The sequence below is a fragment of the Pongo pygmaeus genome, chromosome 8, assembly GCF_028885625.2.
Source record: "Pongo pygmaeus isolate AG05252 chromosome 8, NHGRI_mPonPyg2-v2.0_pri, whole genome shotgun sequence".
Taxonomy (NCBI): domain Eukaryota; kingdom Metazoa; phylum Chordata; class Mammalia; order Primates; family Hominidae; genus Pongo; species Pongo pygmaeus.
In genome coordinates, this window is record NC_072381.2 from 114,045,344 (window position 1) to 114,067,529 (window position 22,186).

Below are 22,186 nucleotides of genomic sequence, written 5' to 3' on the forward strand. Positions count from 1 at the left end.
ATAATAAGTAGTCATTATATAGACATAGAGCTGTCTGTGGCTTGATATGCTCTGGGAATCTGAAAAGGGATGATAGTTCTTGGCTGCAGAAAGGCAAATTTTGTCTGAGTATAAAGAAGCAGCAATAATTTCAGAAACTGTACAATATAATTTGTAGCTTTGCAAAAGCATAAACTCCCTGTAACTGGCAGTGCTTGAGAAAACTCATGAAGATGCAAGTTAAGATTCTCAGAGGAAATGACAAAACAACCAACTTCGATATAATCGTATTCATCTATTCATCTTTCAACTCATCAAATCAAGGTTCTAGATAATGGTGAACTTCTTTATCAGTGTACACAGAGTCAGAAAACAATCATTTGAGGCCGTGTCAGTCATTGCTGAATGAATTGATCACTATCAGCTTCTTTTTTTGTAACTATATTTATACATTTTTATTTAGCTAATCTTTAAATAAATGTTTCCAATATAGTGGTTAATACAGTAGGGTAGCTCCAATGATTTAGCCATGCCTTTCCTCACATAACAGATTTAACTTTGACAATGTAAATGGGCATTTTTAATAATCTCTCATTTACATTTATTTACATTATATTTTATTTTTGTGGAATTTTATTGAAAATTTCTAGAATGAAATTTGCACAAGTGACTTTATTACAAAATACCAATTTTAGCCATTAGAGGTTGAATCCACATCCAGTTTCCCAAAATTTACCACTGATACTAGATAATTTATTTAACTCCCCTAAAGGAACCTAATAGGAGTATGTCCACATCATTAGTTCTTCTCCCCTTCACTGTCCAAGTTAACATTGTTTCCTGAATTCTCAGTCATGGTTCACATTACCAGATACCCAGTTTCCATCATCAGAATTCTTGGATTTGCCCTGAAACTCGTCTTCTTTTTTACTATCCTCCCCACCAATGCAACTAATCAATAACCAATAATTAAAAAGCAAATAATCAGCCATTAAATCCTGTTGGTTGTACCACAGCACTGTCTCCTGAATTTAGACACACCTTGCTTAAGCACTGTAATTTCCCTAAACCAGGTCCTCATGGTCTCTTTCACTCTTACAGTAGTTTGCCCTCTCCTTCCTACTTCCTCCTTTAGTCCATCAAATCAGTCTAGAAACTGTTGTCTCCAGATCTATTTTTCTAAAAATAGCAACCCCTTAAGCCTACAGGCTTACTACACACATTATATTAGGCATACAAACTCAGTGATCACATTTCCCCCACTGCCAGTGAAGCCTGCTCCTCCTCCCTATGCTTGCTGTGTTCCCAACTGCTATGGTCTGAATGTTGGTGTTCCCCCAAAATTTGTATACTGGAACCCAATACCCAATGGGACAGTATTAGGAGGTTGGGCCTTTGAGAAGTTAATAACTTATGAGGGTCCCACCCTCATGAATGGGATTTAGTGCCCTTGTAAAAGAGGCTTGAGAGAGCTCCCTTTCCTCCTTTGCCATGTGAGAACACACAGAGACATCATCTTTGAAGAAGGCCCTCACTAGGCTGAATTGGGGCACCTTGATCTTAGACTTTCCAGTCTCTAGGACTGTAAGTAACAAAATTCTGCTGTTTATAAATCACTCAGGCTGATTTTTTTATAGCAGCCAAAGCTAACCAAGACCCCACCCAAAGATACCTGCTGGGCAGCTACTTAAAATACTAATCTTTAAACTATTATTAAAATGTATTATGAAGGAGAAATTTGTACTCCCTTGTACCAATTTTGCATCAGGGAAAATATTGCACTGATTTGAAGGAACATTTTGGTATACCACTTGAAGTTGGAATTAGACTTCTAAAAGTCAAGAATGAATCACAACTAACCATTTTTTTAAGGTGAGTGTGACTGGTTTGCTGAAAAATGTTTTGTTCTCTTGAGAGGGGATATTAGCGTAGAAGTGAACTGATCAGAAAAATAAGAGGCAGAGTAGCCTCCCAGGTGTCCCCTTTAGTGATCACTACTCCATTTGGTAAGCCATTCAATTCTAATTAAGTAAATATAAATACATATACACAGAAACAAACAATATTGGTTTAAATAACCTTTTCTTATGATCGGGTCTTTCACCTATCTGCCTAGGTCTGGCCCTTCTCGCTTTTGCTCTGAAAGTTTCCCTATGCTCTGGATATGCTGGACACTCACATTGCTGTGCCTTTACCCACATTGTTTTCTGTGTCATGAATGACCATCCACTTTCTCACTCCCTATCCTCCATTCCTGAGAATATTCTCATCGTTACTAACTGAGCTTAAAGAGTATCAGCCTTTCCTTATGGCCCCAGGCACTGAATTCTTCTTTGTGTTGTATCCTCCATGTATTTGTTCACACCATTTTATTTTTATTACCTATCATTTTTAATGTTATATATATTTTTTCACAAGTCTATTTTCAATAATAGTCTTTGAGTTACTCCAGGGCAAGAATTCTTCACTTATTTTCATTTTCTTAGTGCTTATCTAGTCTCTCCGCATTGGCTAAGTGATCAAATAATGTTTTTTGAATTAACTGAATTAGTTTCTGTTACCTTTTAAATTTTACAAAGGAGGTTCTAGCTTTGATTGAGTCACTGACCCATTCAGTAACTTAAAAAGCAATGCGAATGGCAGGGCATGCCCATATACATTGGAGCACTATGTGAAAAATCAAATAAGTTAATAAATAAAAAATGATACATTATAGTAAAGCACTGTACCAACTTATGTTATCTAGCATTAAACATCATTTTATCAAAGAAGATTATTTGTTAAATTGAGTGGAATGAATCAGTAGTAGATCAAGATCTGTGCAAAAAAAAAAAAATCACATTAATATGGAAGTCCAAGGTATTTAGTTACTGGTCCACGCTCCCTGACCAGAGAGTAATTGGCAAAGACTGCATCATGAAACATCTCCTCTTCTAAGGAAATCTCCAAAAGTTTAGCATTCTAAGTCAGCAAGCACAGAAGTCCAGAGTAGCAAAGCAATTATCCAGCACCTTACCAGTCTCTAAGATACTTGTGGACATGGAAAGAAATCTGGGACATGTATACTCATACTGCTGAGAATGGATAACAGCACAGAAAGAAAATTAAAATGTCATTGAGACAGACCTTGGCAGGATTCTTCAATTACAGTGCTCTCTTGATATGGAATACAAAGGGCAACCATTACAAGGCCCTAAATGATACACTCCCCACCTCCAATGCAAGGTGTCTACTGTATCACTTAGGATCTCGTAGTGGCGGCCTCTTTGTATTACTTGTCACCACACTCCATTCCTCAAAGAAACAATAACAAAATTAAACAAATGAGTCTACAAACTTGTTTCAGCTAACATCTGTTTCACTAAATATTCTAAATAGAGTCCCCTGGTAGTAAATACCTATTGACTTTGTCCAACATACATCAACATACATTACTTTGTTAAATATCTTTGATTTTCAGAACCCATCCATCCTCCAATCTCAGTTCATGTCGTTTGAGTGAGACTGACCACAAGGGGTAGATATGTGACTCTAGCCATCCTCTTGCTACACAAAGTATTTCTTGTATGGGCATGTGACCTAAGTTGGGTGATGAGAATCTTACCTAATCAAGCTGAACCATTGCAAAACAGAGACTGCTTGTTGCTAGGGTTGCCAAGTAGGTAGGTGTTAAGTCTGAGGCTACTGGTGACTATTTTTCTTCTACATGTAAAGAGCTTGCTTTAGGATTAAATCAACATTAAGGAAGCAAGGTAAGTGACAGAAGGAGTAATATTTCTAATGACAATGTCTCATTGTTTATAAACAATGAGCCACTTTTCCACTTAATCTAATTGTTCTTAGTTTTCTGTTTCTTGAAACCAAAAGATTCTTGAATCATACATCTCTAGAAATCCTGCATTGTGTCCTCTCTCCAGAGCTGTGTTCACTCTTCCCCATTCACATGATGTATCCTTTCATCAAGTCCCTGATTAGGGCTTAACTTCTCTAAGAAGTCACTTCCCAACCAGAAACAGTGATGGCCTTTTCCTCTGGTCTCTCAGACCACTAGTGATCTGAGCCTTTCAGATGCACCTACTGTGGGTTTCAAGATTTTGGAGACATTCCTCTGTAACTGGGATGTCAGTGAGAGAGCTATCCCCAAATCCTTATGCCCTACACTCCAACCCATTCTCATCCCACTCTTCAGAGGTCCACTCTTCAGAGGCTGACTAAAATTACCTAAAACACTGCATTTGGACATTCTTCACCCTTCCCATGGTCTCTGCACATCAGAGAACTTAATTTCTCCTGAGCCACTTGGCTTCCATCTTGGGATCTGCACATGGTGTTTATGTGCATCTCCTTTTTAAAGCTCTTGTTTCTTCTTTATGAATATTGCCTAGATGCCAAGGATTTGAAAGTTAAGAAGCATAAGATTGTGTCGTCAGAAAAGAGTATGCTATAGAGTGAAGATTTCCAGCATCTTACTGGTCTCCCTATATCTTTTTCCTCTCCCCCACTCGATATTTATCTGTCTTCACCCTATTTCCAAGAAGCAAAATGAACCCTGTTTATTTCTCCATCTTCTTGATTTAGTGAGCATCTTTATTTCCTTATCTGACTATATGCAATTCTCAAGTCCTTGTCAGGCATATCTTCTAAATTAATCTTTGTTCTTCCTAAGAATTCCAATATTTACGATTATGTCCATCTCACTCCTCTTGAAGCATGCATTGTTTTACCAGCTTGATGCTAAGACCTTTACAAACAATGCAGTAACTAGTCAAAAAATCTATCTTTGTGAATAATTTTTCAGTGTTTGAATCCTAATTCTACTGCTTTCCAACTCTGCAATCTTTAACAAGTTAAGTCTCTAACCCTATAAATCTTCATCTACTGGGATAATAAAATTTACCTCAGAGATGGAATAATGCACATTAAATGCCCTGCACATAGTGGGACCTCAATATATGTTAGTTTCCTAATCTATCTGCAGTATGCATTTAACACATAACATATGGCTTGGCATAGTTTCTTAATAAGTAACTAATGATGTAATGATTGTGGTGCTCTGGCATTACAGCATAATACTGCACTCCTGATGAAAACTGGGCTCCCACACGTATTGTGACTCTGATATGTCCCTGAAGCATGGCCTACCATTTTTATTTCCTAATAAGTTATCTGTCCTTTCATAGAGCATACCTATGGGTTGCTTTAAATTTAGTACTTTCTGGTCTTTGCCAAAATCCATGATTCACAAACATAAATAAGAATATCAGAACAAAAACTAAGACATGGGTGCATGTGTGCATATGCACATGTGTATATTTAGAAATTGGAAAAACTAAAATGAAGATAGCCTTTTTGGGACAAAATATCTCTTCATTAGAAATATTAAAAATACATAAGAAAATATCTCTTCATTAAAAATACTAAAAGTGCATAATTTTTATAAGCATACCCACAAGAATTACTACTTATCCCATTACCCAGTGAAATTCCTCAATAATGCCAAAGATAATACAATTAATACTAGTGCCCAGAGAGAAAGGTGGCACATCTCTAATTCTTACTACCACTGAGTGCTCCAAATAAAATATTGCTTCAAAACTCAAGCCCTCATTATATTATCTAATGTAAAGATAACAGTGGCAGTCACAGGCAAAGACAAAATTTCAAGAAACACAGTGCAAATGCAGGCTTAGAACTGACATCACCAGTGTTGTTTCAGAACACTGTAATACAGTTGTACTTCATTTTACTTCTGTGAAAAAGATGTGGTCAAAAAATACATATGCACTGAGGCTTGGTGTTACTAAGAAAAGAAGAAGTACTTCAATAGGCAACTGTCTTTAAATGAATATAATTAGCTCAATTTAAGAAATTGACCATTGTTTTGAAACACTGCATACAAAGGCTATTTGTATAAACTGCAAAGAGAAGTCTGTCTCTCCCTGTTTTAAACACACACACACAGAAAGAGGCAGAAGGAAAGAAAGGAAAGAGAGAGAAAGAGGAAGAGAAGAGAACAGAAGAGAAGAGAAGAAAGAAAAGAAACCTAACGAAAGAAAGAGAAAGAAGGAAGGGAAGGGAAGGGAAGAGAAGGGAAGGGGAGGGGAAGGGAAGAGAAGGGAAGGGGAGGGGAGAGGAAGGGACGGGAGGGGAGGGGAGGGGAGGAGAGGGGAGGGGAGGGGAGGGGAGGGGAGGGGAGAAGGGAAATGTTTCAAACTATTGTAGATTGATTTTTAAAATGTACCCAATTTTTTATGCCTCCATGTATACAAATCCTTTGCAGTATGACCTGGTAGCTCCTCCCCTTAAGAGCTGGAATTAATTGCACCACACTTTAATCCTGGTGGGCTTTATTTGCTTTGGCCAATAAATTGAGGTATAAGTAACATTGTATCTGTTCTAACCAAGGCTGCAAAATGAATATTAGTTAGTTCTCACTGTGTAACATACCACTCACAACCCAATATCTTAAAACAATTAGCATTTTTTGTTGCTTGGAAATCTATGGATGAGTTGAGTGGTTCTGCCAATTTAGGCCATGTGTGGCTGATCTTGGCAGGGCCTGTTCATCATCCAGCAGGCAAACCCATATCTTTTCACATGGTGGTAGCAATTTCAAAGAGAGTCAGGAGAAGTGTGACAGGCCTCTTAATCTTTAGACATGGAACCAGCACATTTATTCTTTCTGTTTTCCAACACAATTCAAAGAGTCAGCGTAGATTCAAGCGACTGGGAAACAGATTCTACTTCTTGATGGAAGGAGCTACAAATTCACATTTTAAAGGTAGTAAATATGTAAAAATAGATAACTGAGGACATTTTAATAATCTAACACAACAGACTCTGAACACTCTTTTAACCCTTTTGAAATCCTACTTTCATTATAAGAACAACCCCAGTCAGGCACCAGCCAACTTTCAAACTTGTGAGTAAGACAATCCTGGAGCAACTGACCTCAAGATGACTAGTCAGCTTACCGAAGATTCAGGAAGAAAATAAGGAAAGCTCAAAACCACTCATCTAAGCCAGCTCAAATTGCTGTGCACAGAATACTGAGCTAAATAAATAAATAAAACTAAAAGTCAACCAAATCTTGGGAAAGTATATAAAGTAGCAGCATTAAGGTGTCAACAAGTCACTGGTACGTGGCTTTCATTTGATGGATGTGCCTGCTTTTATGATTAATCAGCAAGGGTGGTGCAAAGTGGACATAAAACACAATATTAGTCTCATGCTGCTGACAATCTTGCTGGTAAGACAAAGGCTCAGGCATCATCTACCATTTCTGGTGCTATGTTTAATATATGCTTATATCTGCATATATTAAACTGCTTTCTAGGAAGCTCATAACATTTTTTATGTGTTAATATCTTTTTTTAAAAATGTACTCTCTTCAAATATTTAACTAAATGTAGCATTTTTGCATACTGAATTCAGCCATCTGATAATGTTATGCACGATCCAAACCATGTTATTTTTATTTGCTCATTTCTATAATCATTCATTAAACCACAACCCATTGTGGGATCCAACTGTATGTAAATTGTGTGGAAAATTTTAGATATATAGTAGTCACGTATATATAAGAATTGGTTCAAGAGCCTTCCAGAACTGATAGATAGATAAAGAAATAGAGAAGCAAATAGAGAATTGCATACTATGTTGTCAGCACTGGAATGGGTTTATAGGAAAGTTTTTTGGGTCTAATATATGGAGAAATTAATACTGTCTTGGTGCAGTTGTGGTTAGCAATATCTTCCAATGGCCAATTTTATAAAAATGGTCAAAAAGCAGAAGGTTATGGGGGGAAGAAAACATCTGGGATTTTGTTAAAAATATCAATTCTAGGGCTCTAAAAATAGACTTAATGTATCAGAATCTCTGTGGCCAGAGCTGAGTGACCTACATTTCAAAGAGTATCCCAGGTGATTCTCCTGCCCAGTGAAGTCTGAGAGCCACTGCTGCAGATTAACTGACATATGTTTGGAGACATGGATAACCAGTATTGCTAAGTTCGATTCTTACTTCCTCTTTAATGTATTTAATACACAGACATTAATTTTAGAAAATGCAATTCAGTGGGAGAGATTTCTGAGACAGCATTAAAATGTAAGTCCTTGACAGACTGATTATTTTAACTATGATTAGTAACAAATTACTTGCAGCCCACTCCATAACTGATGAAAACACAGGAGGCTGAATTAAGAGCTCCTGTGTGAAATCCTGGCTCTGCCCCTTACCATCTGGGTAGCCTGAAATAAAAAACCTAGTTTTTTTCTGTCTTAGTTACCTTTATTTGTGAAACAGGGATTTTAGTTAGCTATCTACCTTATGGGTATCTGTGAGGACAAAATAAGTTATTATGTGTAAATTACTTGGTATATAAGTTAATATATGTAAAGATGTTAATATGTAAAGAATTTGGCACATAACAATGGCAAAAAAAAGTGTTAGGTATTATCTTTAATCTGAGTCTCTCAATCCTTTCCCTCTCTAGACCTAGCCTAACGTAACTACCTCACGCTTTCTTGCACATCATTTCTCTGTTGTCTTTTCTGATGTTTTCCCGGACAGGCCCATGAAACAGAGGTGTCTCATCTCCATAGGAGGGTTGCACCGTGAAGAGATTTTTTTCTAATGAAAGCATGGATTTCTATCAGGGTCACATGATCCTTAGGAGAACCAGCCACTCTGCCCTTATAATAGAAATCTATAAACCTGGTATTTCATTTTCACCTCTTACAACCAGCAAATAATTCCTCTCCCTCCCTCGTCAGCAGCACAACCCTCAGTTCTTCAAAATGAAGTTATTTGGATGTGAGGATTTGCTGAGAGTATGAATATTAGGCAGTTGGCATTTCCTCTCAGATCTTTTATCTTCAGATGTGCTGTGTGAAAATTAGAATGCCTTGTGACTGACTGGGCATGATGGCTCGTGTTTGTAATCCCAGCACTTTGGGAGGTCAAGTTGGGAGAATCACTTGAGCCCAGGAGTTCAAGATCAGCCCTGACAATATAGTGAGACCTCATCTATACCAAAATTTAAAAAAATAAAAAAGAGCCAGGCGTGATTGTGCATGCCTGTAGTCCCAGCTACTATGAAGGCTGAGGCGGGAGAGCGGCTTGAGCCTGAGAGGTCAAGGCTGCAATGAGCCATGATTGTTCTGCTGCACTCCAACCTGAACAGAGCAAGATCCTGTCTCAAACAAAAAAGATTGTTACAATGCCTCTTCCTCTGCCCTCGTCTGTGTGTCCTACTTGTATGTATGTGATGAAATGGGTCTCCGAGGTCATCATTAGGGACTACTCGAAGGAAGGCCTCTCTCTGCTCTTAGAAATTGCTTATTACTTCATGTCATGTAATCTTCTAATAATGTAATTTGAGTCTCACTACACAGACCACTTCTCTAAAATCTGGTAAAATTCCAGTGCAATTAATATACATATTGAATATTTTAAATCCTAAAAAAAGTTAGATGGATTTTTAAAAGTTACTTACTTTAGAAATTAAGCCTCTTTGCTTAGTGAGAACAACTTTTATGGCTATGTTTAAAAGTGATGCATTTATGTGTTTGTATCAAGTTGTGTATCTTATTAGTGAGTTATAAGATTTTTAAATATATTATAGGTATGAGTACTTTATCACATATATGTCTTGCAAATATTTTCTCCTAGCCTCTCTTTTTATTAAGAGCATTTTTTAAAAGCAAAAGTGTTTATAAAATCTTAAAATTGTTGATAAACTCTTATTTAATGTTTTTTCAATGATTTTTGCCTATGTCCCACCTAAGAAATCTTGGCCTAACCTCAGTTACAAATCTTCTCTCCTATTTTTTTTTTTTTTTCTGAAAATTTAAAAACTTTAGTTTTTGTATTTATATCAATTATTTCAAGTTAAAGTGTGCAAAATATTTGAACAGATACTTCACTAATAATATGCAAATGAAAAGTAAGCAAAGAAAAAGATATATAATACTAGACATTAGGGAAATTACATGAAAACCATGATGATATGATATTGTACCCCTAGTCAAATAGCTAAAGTTCAAGAGTCTGACAATATTAAGTGTTGATTAAAAAAAACAGTAAATGAAACTTTCATACATTAATGATGGAAATAAAAATACTATAGTAATAATCACCTTGGAAAACAGTTTTGAAGTTTTGTATAAAGTTGATCACAAACTTATTGCATGATCCAGCAATTCTGCTCCTAGGTAATTATATAAGAAAAACAAATAACAACAAAAACAACAAAAAGCTATGTTCACATAGAGACTTATAAATGAATGGTAATAGTAGCTTTATCTGTAATGACCCCAAACTGCAAAGAACCCAAGTATCCTTCAACTTGATAAATAAATAAAAAATAATGATGGATTTATAGAGACACACTGCTCAGCAATAAAAATAACTATTGTTACACGAAATAACATGGATAAACCTCAAAAGCAGTATGCTAAGTGAGAAAAACCGGATGCAAAAGACTACCTAGTGTATGATTCCACTTATATGAACTTCCAGAAGAGATAAAGCTATAGAGACAGAAAACAACTATGACATTTTTCGCAGCTAAGGGCGGAGGGAAACGTTGACGGTGACAGGGCTAAGGGTATTTTTTGTAGTGGTGGGATTATTATTTTTCTTTATTGTGGCAATAGTTACATAATCATATTTATTGTCAAAAGGCATTAAAGTGTACACAAAACTGGTGAATTTTAGTGTATGTAAATTATACTTTGACAAGCCAATTTTACAATGCAGTTAAGTAATTGTCATTAAATTGGAAAACAGAGTGACTTACAAAGTCTCATTTGCCCTTCCCTAAGAATAAATGAATTAAATGTCTTCCGTGTATGTAGAAATTGTATGGCATTTACACTGTGCTAGAGGAATCATATCAAAGCTTTTAGCTCAATGTAAACACTGATGGTTTTAACTGCCTCTCTTCTTATTGTAGTATACATTGTTTACAGATCACAAGGAAACTAAGAGCATAGTTATTTGCAATTTTTAAGGTATTTAAAACGATTTCACCTGTCCTCTAATTTCAAAGACTTTTTAAGTGGCTGCAGCACTTTTCTCTGGGGGAGTTGGGATTGGTTATCTTTTTTCTTTTTTTGTTTTATTACACTTTAAGTTTTAGGGTACATGTGCACAACGTGCAGGTTTGTTACATATGTATACATGTGCCATGTTGGTGTGCTGCACCCATTAACTCATCATTTACATTAGGTATATCTCCTAATGCTATCCCTCCCCCCTCCCCCCACCCCACAACAGGCCATGGTGTGTGATGTTCCCCTTCCTGTGTCCAAGTGTTCTCATTGTTCAATTCCTACCTATGAGTGAGAACATGCGGTGTTTGGTTTTTTGTCCTTGCAATAGTTTGCTGAGAATGATGGTTTCCAGCTTCATCCATGTCCCTACAAAGGACATGAACTCATCATTTTTTGTGGCTGCATAGTATTCCATGGTGTATATGTGCCACATTTTCTTAATCTAGTCTGTCATTTTTGGACATTTGGGTTGGTTCCAAGTCTTTGCTATGGTGAATAGGACCTCTTCAAGGAGAACTACAAACCACTGCTCAACGAAATAAAAGAGGATACAAACAAATGGAAGAACATTCCATGCTCATAGGTAGGAAGAATCAATATCATGAAAATGGCCATACTGCCCAAAGTAATTTATAGATTCAATGCCATCCCCATCAAGGGATTAGTTATTCTTTAATAAAATGCTCAAGGATCGATTCAAGTAAACCTGTCCTCAGAAATATTATATTTTTTAATAAATTAAAATATCAGAGTCTGATAATCTTTATTAAATTATTATTGTCAGTAGTTTCTCTGCTTCTTAAAGCACCTAAAATTTTTTTGGAAACAAGGTAAAGGAAATGAGAGCAAGAGAAATACATCAGGGATTTCCAAAATATGTAAACTGTTCTCAGAATATGTAAAATATTCTATGGGGCTACAAAATAACAAGGAGTTTATAATATGTTTTGGAGATTAAATACTGACAAAATAAAATAATATGACATTATGTGTTCAAGAGCTTGTAGCCCCTCAGCTGCCAGGAATTTAAATATTAAAACATGACATGGCTCATCACACAACCTGTAGCATTTAAAAAGTTTGTTTAGGAAGAGCAAGCTATCAAGAGCTGGAAGGGGTGGCTACTAAGAAACTTACAGCACCTGCTTTTCACTGCCATGTGTGTAGCAGTGATCAAGTGTAAGAAACTGACTACAAGATTTCAGGAAAAGGAGAGAGAAGGACTGGGATGGTCAGAGACCTTCTTAGGAAACATGGGCTTAAGCTGGACTTTGTTGGATGAACAGGATGTGGATGGGTGAAAGTGAGAACAGAGAGTGCTTGAAACAAGACAGGATACCCTGAGTATAGTGCAGGGTGGCGAGCTGTTAGTGATGTGTTCAGTGACCATTGCCAGCATGCCAAGCAGTGTCTCCAGATCATTAAACCAGGAAAAATGGCTGGAATGAAAATATAAATGATTTTTAATGAACATAATTAAAAATTTTTAAAAATTTATCATCGACTCCTGACTGAAAATGATGGCTTTCAAAAGAATATTTACAAGCAAATTTTTCAGGACTGAATGACGTTCAAGTCCAGATTAAAAGCATCCACCGACCATTTATAAAAATAAACAAAAGGGATACAAACCAAGGAACATATTTGTGGAATTTCCGACTGCTAGGGCTGAAGTAAAGATCCACATGCATTGAGACAGCTAGAACAATATGGGAATCAGAAGGCCATCAGCATTTCCCCCAAGCAGCACCGAATGCTAAAGACAATAGAACCATGACTATAAAATTTTAGGCAGGGCAATTAATTTCAGCTTATAGTTGAAAGCAGTCTTCTTATTGATTGGTTTGTTTTTGTTTTTTTGCTTCCAAAGCATCTTTTTCAAGAAACTACTACTGAGGAAGGAACCCCACAGAAAATGGGGTAAGTTAGCTGACTAAAAGAGAAAGAGAACACACATCTAAAACATAATAGATATGTAACAGATCCAAAAAGAAATTGACAGAGATTTCAATATTTGGATGGAAAATAGAAACTTTAAAAGGGAGATCTCAGAGAAAATAAAAATTAATCATTTTCAAAATTGTTTGAGCCATTTGTGGAAAAATACTGACAGCCGTATAATAGTAACGATAGAAATAATTTATAATGGATATGCTAAAAACTATACAAGTGACAACAAACAAATATGACCATAGTTTATTATATTAATATTATTATTGGCTAGTTATTTAAATAATTTGTATTAAATCTATTGGGAAAATAGGAGAAAAATAGGAACTGGAGATGCAGTATTATGTGATAGTAATATTAATAAACCCCCATCTATCATAACAGGATATAACAGTCATACATTTGTAAAGCAAGAACACCAAGATATAGCATTGTAGATTTATGTCAATAATTAAAACCACGGTTTTTTTCTGGGAAACTGAATTTGGGAATTTGAAATAGTGAAAAGCATCAGTCTATTTTATTATAATTATTTTAGTTTGAATTTAAATGTTCATCTTTAAAATCTTTAAAGCTATCATCATTTTAAATTTCTTAACATTTTTCTAATGACAAAATAAGAGACATCATGAAATCTTTACAGAAAATTAAATAACTGCCTTTCTAGAACTGGAAAAATGAACTACCAATGTTTCCTGTGTTCTGTTCTAGGATTTTCATTTGTTACAAAATGTATTAAATGTTTTGGCAAACCAAAGGAGTAGGTGCTCCTCGGAGGACTGGATTGCTTGGTGGTGCCATAACAGGCGAAGTATTTCAGCAAACTTGGTAGAAGAATATTTCCTTAAGGAAAGTAAACTTGACATACTTTTCCTACTAGCCATTCCATATTTGAATGTTGTTTTAAATATCCCAGACCTATATGTCTCTCATATGGAATACTGACTTCTGAGCCACCTTTCACGAGGCTGAGATATGGTGTAGGGTACTTAGAACAATAAATATGTCTCTAGATCACTCATTTGTTGAATTGGTCAAAGAAATTAAAATTGCTTCACATGTAAAAGAAAAATCTGTTGGGGGCCGGGTGCGGTGGCTCACACCTGTAATCCCAGCACTTTGGGAGGCCGAGGAGGGCAGATCATGAGGTCAGGAGATCAAGACCATCCTGGCTAACATGGTGAAACCCCATCTCTACTAAAAATACAAAAAAAAAAAAAAAATTAGCCCGGCGTGGTGGTGGGCGCCTGTAGTCCCAGCTACTCGGCAGGCTGAGGCGGGAGAATGGCGTGAACCCAGAAGGCAGAGCTTGCACTCCAGCCTGGGTGACAGAGCAAGACTCCGTCCCAAAAAAAAAAAAGAAAAATCTTTTTGGGACACGTTGGCTGGTTTCTAATATTGCTGCAGGTCTATTCTAACATTTTGTGTGTTGAAAAAATACAACTGGGGCCAGTTGGTTAGAAGTCACAGAGAGGTTGATCTCAGTTTTATAGGGTCAAAAAAAAAAAAAAGGAGATTATCTACAATTATAATTGCGGGATGGAAGTCTGAGTTCTCTGTTCCTATAGTTGCTCAAGGAAGGCCAAAAATTCTCATATGTCATCCAGTACAGCAACAGAGCTGTTTTAGCCTGTAGGAAATTTAAATATTCTTGCATTTTATGTGATTAAATTCCAGAGTGTTAGAACTGTAAGGGCCTTTTAACACCGTGCAGTCAAACTTCTTGATTTAACAGATGATGAAACTAAGGATCAGAGGTATTGGTGGGATTCAGTGGGGTTACCAGATGAATGAGGATGGACTGAGAAACCAAGTCTCTTTGAATTCAATCTTGTCTTCTTTCTACGTTTCATTGCTGCTTTAATGTGAATCTAATCCAAAAAAAAAAAAAAAGAGAGAAAGACACCCAGATGCAGATAACAAAACTATCTAATAGAATGACAAACACAGAGATTAACAGTGTGTAGCAAGAGGCTGGTCCTGAAAGAAAGCAAAAAACAGAACTATGGCTCTGCAATTTCTGCTTTCTCTCTGGCTTTCTTTGAATGGAAAGGCTAATATTGGATTCTAGGCCAGGTGTTGGCAAACTTTTTTCTGGAATGGTGCAAATAATAAAAATTGTATGCTTTCCAGGCCACAGATACTCTCTGTCCCATATTATTTGTTTTGTTTTTATATTTGTTTGTTTGATTATCACTCTTTAAAAATGGGGAAAAATCCTTTATAGTTTGAAAGCTACACAAAAATAGGCTACTGGCTAGAATGAGCCACAGAGAGCAGTTTCCTGACCATTGGTCTGGTCTATTAGTAAGAGGGAGTAGGATACTAAACGTCCTTTGAGAGACAGAATGTTGTGGACGAGAAAGTATGCTCCTCAAGACAGTAGTAGGTAGATGTTTATTGTCTTCAGAAAATAAGTTAAGGGTATCTAGGCTGTTAAAAAGTCCTCTCCAATCTGTTAGAAAAAAATATATCATCATCATAATAATAGCCAAAGAAGAGAGACAACCATCAGCTATCTATAGGCCATGTGTGGTCACTGAGACTTGATGAGTTTCATGCAGAAAAAGACTGTTAGTTGCTTGATGTGAAATCAATTAGTGCCATAACACAGCAATCAGAAAGTAATTATAGTCAAATCTAACAATAGACTTATGGGCAAAAATGAGATGAAGAAAATAAGATGCATAATTCAGTAATGGAAATGTTGTTTACTGAATAACTAATCAAAAACATTAAAAAATAATGGGGTTTTAGAACATCTCTTCCCTGTCACATTTCACAGCAGGGAGAAGGATGTGACTTCAGTGTGAAGCCATTAAGTAGGTGACTTTTCCTCAGGGCAAATTGACAAACAAGGAAACAGAGGAATTAAAATCACACTTGTCCTTCCACTTAAATATTTTTGCAATGCTCCTAAACATGGAGCTCTCTGTGGGCATGATCTGGAGACAGACAATGACAGACAGAGAGAGAGAGAGAGAGAGAGAGAGAGACATACATACCTATATACATACAAACATACACGGATGATGGCTGTTGAGCTAGAGAGATACACAGATAAATAGATTTGTACTGTGAAGTCCACTACTTCATATACATTAATTAATCCTCATGAAGAAAGTTACACAGTAGGTATTATATTCCTCATTTTGAAGATGGGAAATTGAGGCTCGCAAAGGTTACGTACTTCTCTAAGGTCTCAGGTAACAAATGGTGCGGTCAGGATTAGAATTTTTGTAATTCTAATGCCAAATTTTTTACTTTTTTACCATCTCCTGCTTCCTCTCTTGTAGCCACCTTCTACCTCTGCTAATTACAAGATTCCAGGCAAATTCCCAGGCTCTACATTCTCTGAGGCAACCACAGTAGATGGTCGATTGCTTTAAGTTAACAAGTAGACTCCACCGCAGAGTCACAAACAGGCTCTGCTAATACGCTGCCTCTGGGGAAATGAAGTCTTGGAGAAACAGGATGTCTTAGAGCTGCAGCATGAGGCAATGTCATGGAGCCAGTAGAGTGTTAGTGAGAGAGCTTATAGATGGATAAAAGGAATCAGCAAAGGAAATCAAGGATGCCTGTACCCTGACTTAATGAATCAGCTTAATATCACCCGCAGGAATAATTGCTCCCTGCCCCAGCTCTTAACCTCTGACTCTGCTGATTAATAATATTAATGACTATAATAACAATCATAACTTCTTTCATCAAAACCTTTTATACTAACAGCCTTTAGCTATTTAAATGTTCACGTAGGATATTCTATGACCCTTCACAATTTTATATTGTCTTTTACGGCGTTCAATCTTGTATTAAAATAGCAGAATTCTTTTCCCTCTCTATCTTGTACATAAAAGAAAATCTGAAACACAAAAGGATCTAACCAGTGGGAGAAAACATACTCTTCCTATTGTCTCAGAACCATCGGATGCTTATTAATATTTAAATTTAAGACAGTAGAACAGCAGCAGTAGGAGTCCATTCTTATCAAAGCTCAGAAACCCCAACAGAGAACACAGGAAGAGAAGCTGGAAGGTGGTAGAGGTGCATAGTAAAAGGGTCAAAGGATGGAATTTAAATATAGCAAGGACAGCAGGAATGTGTTCTAGTCAAATCAATGACTGAATTCATCCCTGATGCTGTTTCACAGTGAGAGGCATAACCAGTAACCACAAATGAACTGCAACTTCAATGTTGAGGTCAATCTGTCACAGGAAGACAATCTCATGACCAGGAGCAAATCCCCTTTTTATGGGATCCAGACTTTTGATCAACCTTAATTCACTGAAGGGGTACACGTGGGCATGTGTGTTTTCTGACCAATGTGAGCATACATAAGAGACAAGGACTTAGAAACACATACCTGAAAATAAGACATAGAGCAGAGAGAAAATACCCTATCAGATAAACAGATCTTAAAATTGCAAACAATTAAATCTACTTATGTGTGTCAAATTGCTGGCATTGACCTCTAAATTTAACTTGGAATCATAAATACAAGCAGGCTTGAGAGAAAATGTCATTTTGATGGAACCCAGGTATTTAAAATTTTTTCATATAGGATAAGTCATAAGGTAGAAATGGGAGAGGCTTTGACAAGTAAATATGTTTTTTTCAGAGGAGTTGAGTTTGTTAATACAGTTTTGTAACTAAAACTTTGGGAAGGAAACATTTCTTAAATTTATTTGGAAGGATGGCCACAAGGAAAGAGAAAAAAACTGTCTCCAAAGGCATCACTGAGCAGTTGCATTAACCCAAGCCTAAGGTATTCCAAGACTTCTAGGGTCAAGGTGACTGTCTCTTATGTGTTTGTGTGTGTGTGTGTGTATGTGCACGCGCACACACTCATTTAAACATTTAAAAATTAATTTTCCAATACAAAGTCCTTCCATTTTCTGCAAATATCAATAAGGAGATTCTTCATTTCTTTGTTCTCCAGGTTTTCTTGTGAATTGGCTCCTGATGTGTTTTACTACTCCTTCACATAAAAGACACAACCAAGTGTAAAGAATCCTGCCATCTCCCTCACAATAATCAACTCTAATTCTCAAAGGCTAATAAAGAAAGGAGCCTCCTCCTAGCATAAGGCACATGGAATCACAAAGATTTCTTGATGATAAGGTGAAGCTCATGGGGCAGGAATCTGTTTAAACTACCCAATTCTCTCCAAACAAGAAAGTTCATGGGACTCTTCCACAATCAGTAAGAAAGTTTTGAATTGACTATTGTATTGGCTCATCTTAATATTTAATATAATTGCTGACTTTTTTTATTCTGGTTGTTCATATTACTTGTCCCTAATCTTTTAAATATCTAGTTATTGAGAATGGCTGGGATCTCATATATGGTGGTGTAATTATACATACTTTTCATTTTTTAAAGTTTAATTTGCCCTTTAAAGATAATTATTCTTGCTTCTAATATAATCTCATTCTCAATCAAATTTAGAAGCCAAAGTAATATGCCAGTATCATTTGGACTGTGATCTAAACTTGCATTCAAGTGTACTGCAGAGAGAAAAGCCAAGGCTCTCAGGAGTAAATATTGATTCTTTGGAGGACACCCAAGACACCAAAATAAAGTTCTGAGAAGAATTATACAAACTAAATATGCAAGAGACAGGATAGTTACTCTGATCAAATAAGAATGTGAATGAGTGCCGTTGATTGGAACCTCAAAGGACATACCCCACCACTGTGGGAAAGTTTCACCTCCCTAGAGCAGAGGTCGCAGGCTCCTTCTTAACTTGGGCCTCAGTGCCCACTGCCTAGAACTGCTATTTATTTTTTCTACACATACTGCTTTCCCCTGGCTAGGTTAGATGCCCCTCATGGACAGGCTGTTTCTGTAACTCCAATTTCTAGCCTGCACGATGCCTTAAATGTCATTGAAAAGCAATACAGCCCTGTTGTGAAAATTTATGCAAATGAATGAATTGTAGCTCCTGCAACTTGTTGACTCGCTTAGAAAAAAAAAATAGAATGATGACTTGAGAATTATAAGAGAATAGAAGATGTTACATTTCTAAAATGCTTTTTATGTATTTGATCTAAAAATATTCAAACTTAAATGAGAAGTAAAACTTATTTGCACTACAAGCAACATAACAAACACCATATTCTGAGGAAAGGTAATTTCATCCATCAACCCAGCTTCTCACAACAGAACTCAGACATCCTGCTTTCTGTCACAAATATTAATACTTTTATAAAAAGGAAACAGATTAATAATATAACAAATCTTTGCAGAATGTGTTTCATTAATTTTCCAGGAAGGCAGCATTGCAGACTTACTTGAGAGTCAAGTTTAATCTTATTTTCTACTATGTACTTATTGTTGTTCCAAAACATGATCAATTTATTTTCTGCAAGCCACTGAGCATTGCCGCTAAAACAAGATTGATTCCGAATCTCTCCAAAGTAACTGCTTCTTTTATTTTTATTTTTATTTTTTATCAATGTTAATGAAACCACAGTGTCTTGGCAAAATTCAATTTAAGATCCTTTTTCCACCTGGAATGTTTTGAACATTTAAAAACCTTAGACATTTCTGGAACATGAGTTAGAAGAATATTTTTTTCTACAGTATTGTTTTAAAATAATATTCTAAAAAGATATTATTTAAATGATATTCTAAAAGGATTGTTTTTTAAGGAGAGAGAAGAATTACTCTATTTTCATACAAATCTTCCACAGGGAAATAGACAATAATGACTGTTCTCGAGGAATTTTTGTGGTTATTTTTGCTCACAAACAATCTAAAGTGGAACATGCTATTAGAATACTTTCAGTATTATGTGGTAAAAAACTAGTATTTACTGAATAACTAAAATGAAAGGTTTATTTTACTAGTCAGGCTTATGAAATAAAACATCCTTAGAAACTGCATTTCAAAATAAAATCTCATGAAATGGATATTTTGCCTTTGCACAAGGATCTTTTAATTTTAGTAAATATTTAACTTTCCACAGAATAGTAGTAAAATATACTGTCATCACCATTCGTTCAGGTTTCCATCAATTTATTAAACACCTACTTTATGCTAGGGAATATAATAGATCCTATCTATTCTATAATTATGTCTACTTTTACAAGTTACTATACAACTATTCTTTTCCAGCAAAAGCAAATATTTCTCTAATCCCATATCACGTGAATGGTACTTTTAAAAAATTCTTGAAGATTAAAAAGTTTGTGCTGTTTTGGACGATTCCTTTGGGCACGGTATATCTGCTTAGTATTCATATGTATTTAAAACTTTTTAAATATCCATGATACTACACAGTATGGATGTAGCATTATTGTTATGGTTATTAAATGAGGATTATTTAACAAAATATTAATAGGATCACTATTCTGAGGGATTGCTTATATTTACATAATTTGTTTCTGAACATATCTCCATTCAGTTACTGAAAATTTAGCATCAGATAGATATTTTAAATATAAATCAGTGATGAGCTAATCTTTTCAAGAGTCAAATGACATTAATGTATTGCAGGATTTAGTTTTAGAAGAATATTAAAACTTAGGCATCTGCTCTCATTAATACCTCTAGTAAGAATTCATTTCTCTTTTGTCCTAGTCTCATTATCTTTAGTTTGAGCAGTGCTAAAATCTTCCTCTTACAGTGTGTGTCTATATATATGATTGTGTGTGTGCCGTGCATGTGTGTGACTGTGTATTGAGCAGTATATAGTAATTGAGAGTATGGGTATGAAATACAAGAGATTTGTGTTTTGATTCATTACTTCCAGACTTTGAGGGTAACCAATTTATTTATTTATTATTATTATTTTTTTGGAGATGGAGTTTCACTCTTGTCACCCAGGCTGGAGTGCAATGGCGTGGATCTTGGCTCACTGCAACATTTGCCTCCCAAGTTTGACCGATTCTCTTGCTTCAGCCTCCCGAGTAGCTGGGATTACAGGCACCCACCACCAAGCCCAGCTAATTTTTGTATTTTTAGTAGAGACGATGTTTCACCGTGTTGGCCAGGCTGGTCTCAAACTCCTGACCTCAGGTGGTCCACCTGCCTCGGCCTCCCAAAATGCTGGGATTATAGGCGTGAGCCACAGCTAAATTATTCAAGTTCGTAAGCCTTATTTTTGTCAACTGTAAAATGGGATGATATAAGCTATAGGGTTGTAATGTTAGATCCATGTCACATAACTTCAATAAACAGAAGCTATTTATTTTATGTTAACAAATGTTCTCCTCATACTTATTGTTGATTTTTGATGAAATATTTTATTTAATCACAGTAAATTTCTAATAAGTATTTCTTAAGCTGAATGCCTTGGATCACATTTCTAGGTGAAAAAAGAATCATTAGCAACTGAAGGCCTTAATTACTCAATCACTGATGGTTGTACAACATATCTGCTATCAAAATGCCACATTTTCTGTAATATATTTAAATCCATAATTGTTTCATAAATATTCCAGTAGAAAACATTTAAAAAGTTACATAATCTCAGCATCTAGATTTTATTTTTCATTGATAATTAATACAAGAACGAAAATATCTCTGTTGCAAGAGATCAGTTCTGTAACAACCCAGATTAGCAAAAAATATAAAAATGAGTTTCATGTCTTGTTTCAAAAAATGTACAAAGATATGCAATTCACTCAATGTTTATGCCTTTAAAATTAATGTCTAAAGCAATCTGATTTTACAAATTAAGTGGGAAGAGTTTTTGAAACAATACGCTTATTTTAACCAAAGTCTAATGTACTGAAAAAGGTGACTAGTTGCCATTGAAAACAATAGTCCAGACAACAGGATTTAGTGGCATCTGTGTAAAACAATTCAGTGGCTATATTCCAGTGTTCTCATTAGTTCACTTCTAAAAAAATACATTTTATTAGCTAAAAAACTGCTTATTGATCTCAAAAATAGTATTTTAAACAGTGGTCATAGGTGCTTTGGTGGCCCACAGAAAGGATATAGCAAAACTATAGAACTTAGAGGCAAATTTGGAGAAAATAATTTGCTAATGTTAACAACATATAATCAACATGCAGTTCACGCAGACCTATATTTCCCAAATAGGCACTCGGGCTGTGCATAAAATTATTTAGATAAAGATATTATATAACAGTAAGTATTTTGTTAAAGTGTAAAGGCATAACCTTAAAGTCATGGTCAGCAACCCTTTAGAGAGAAAAACGGCCTGTCATATTCCAGACCATCATTGA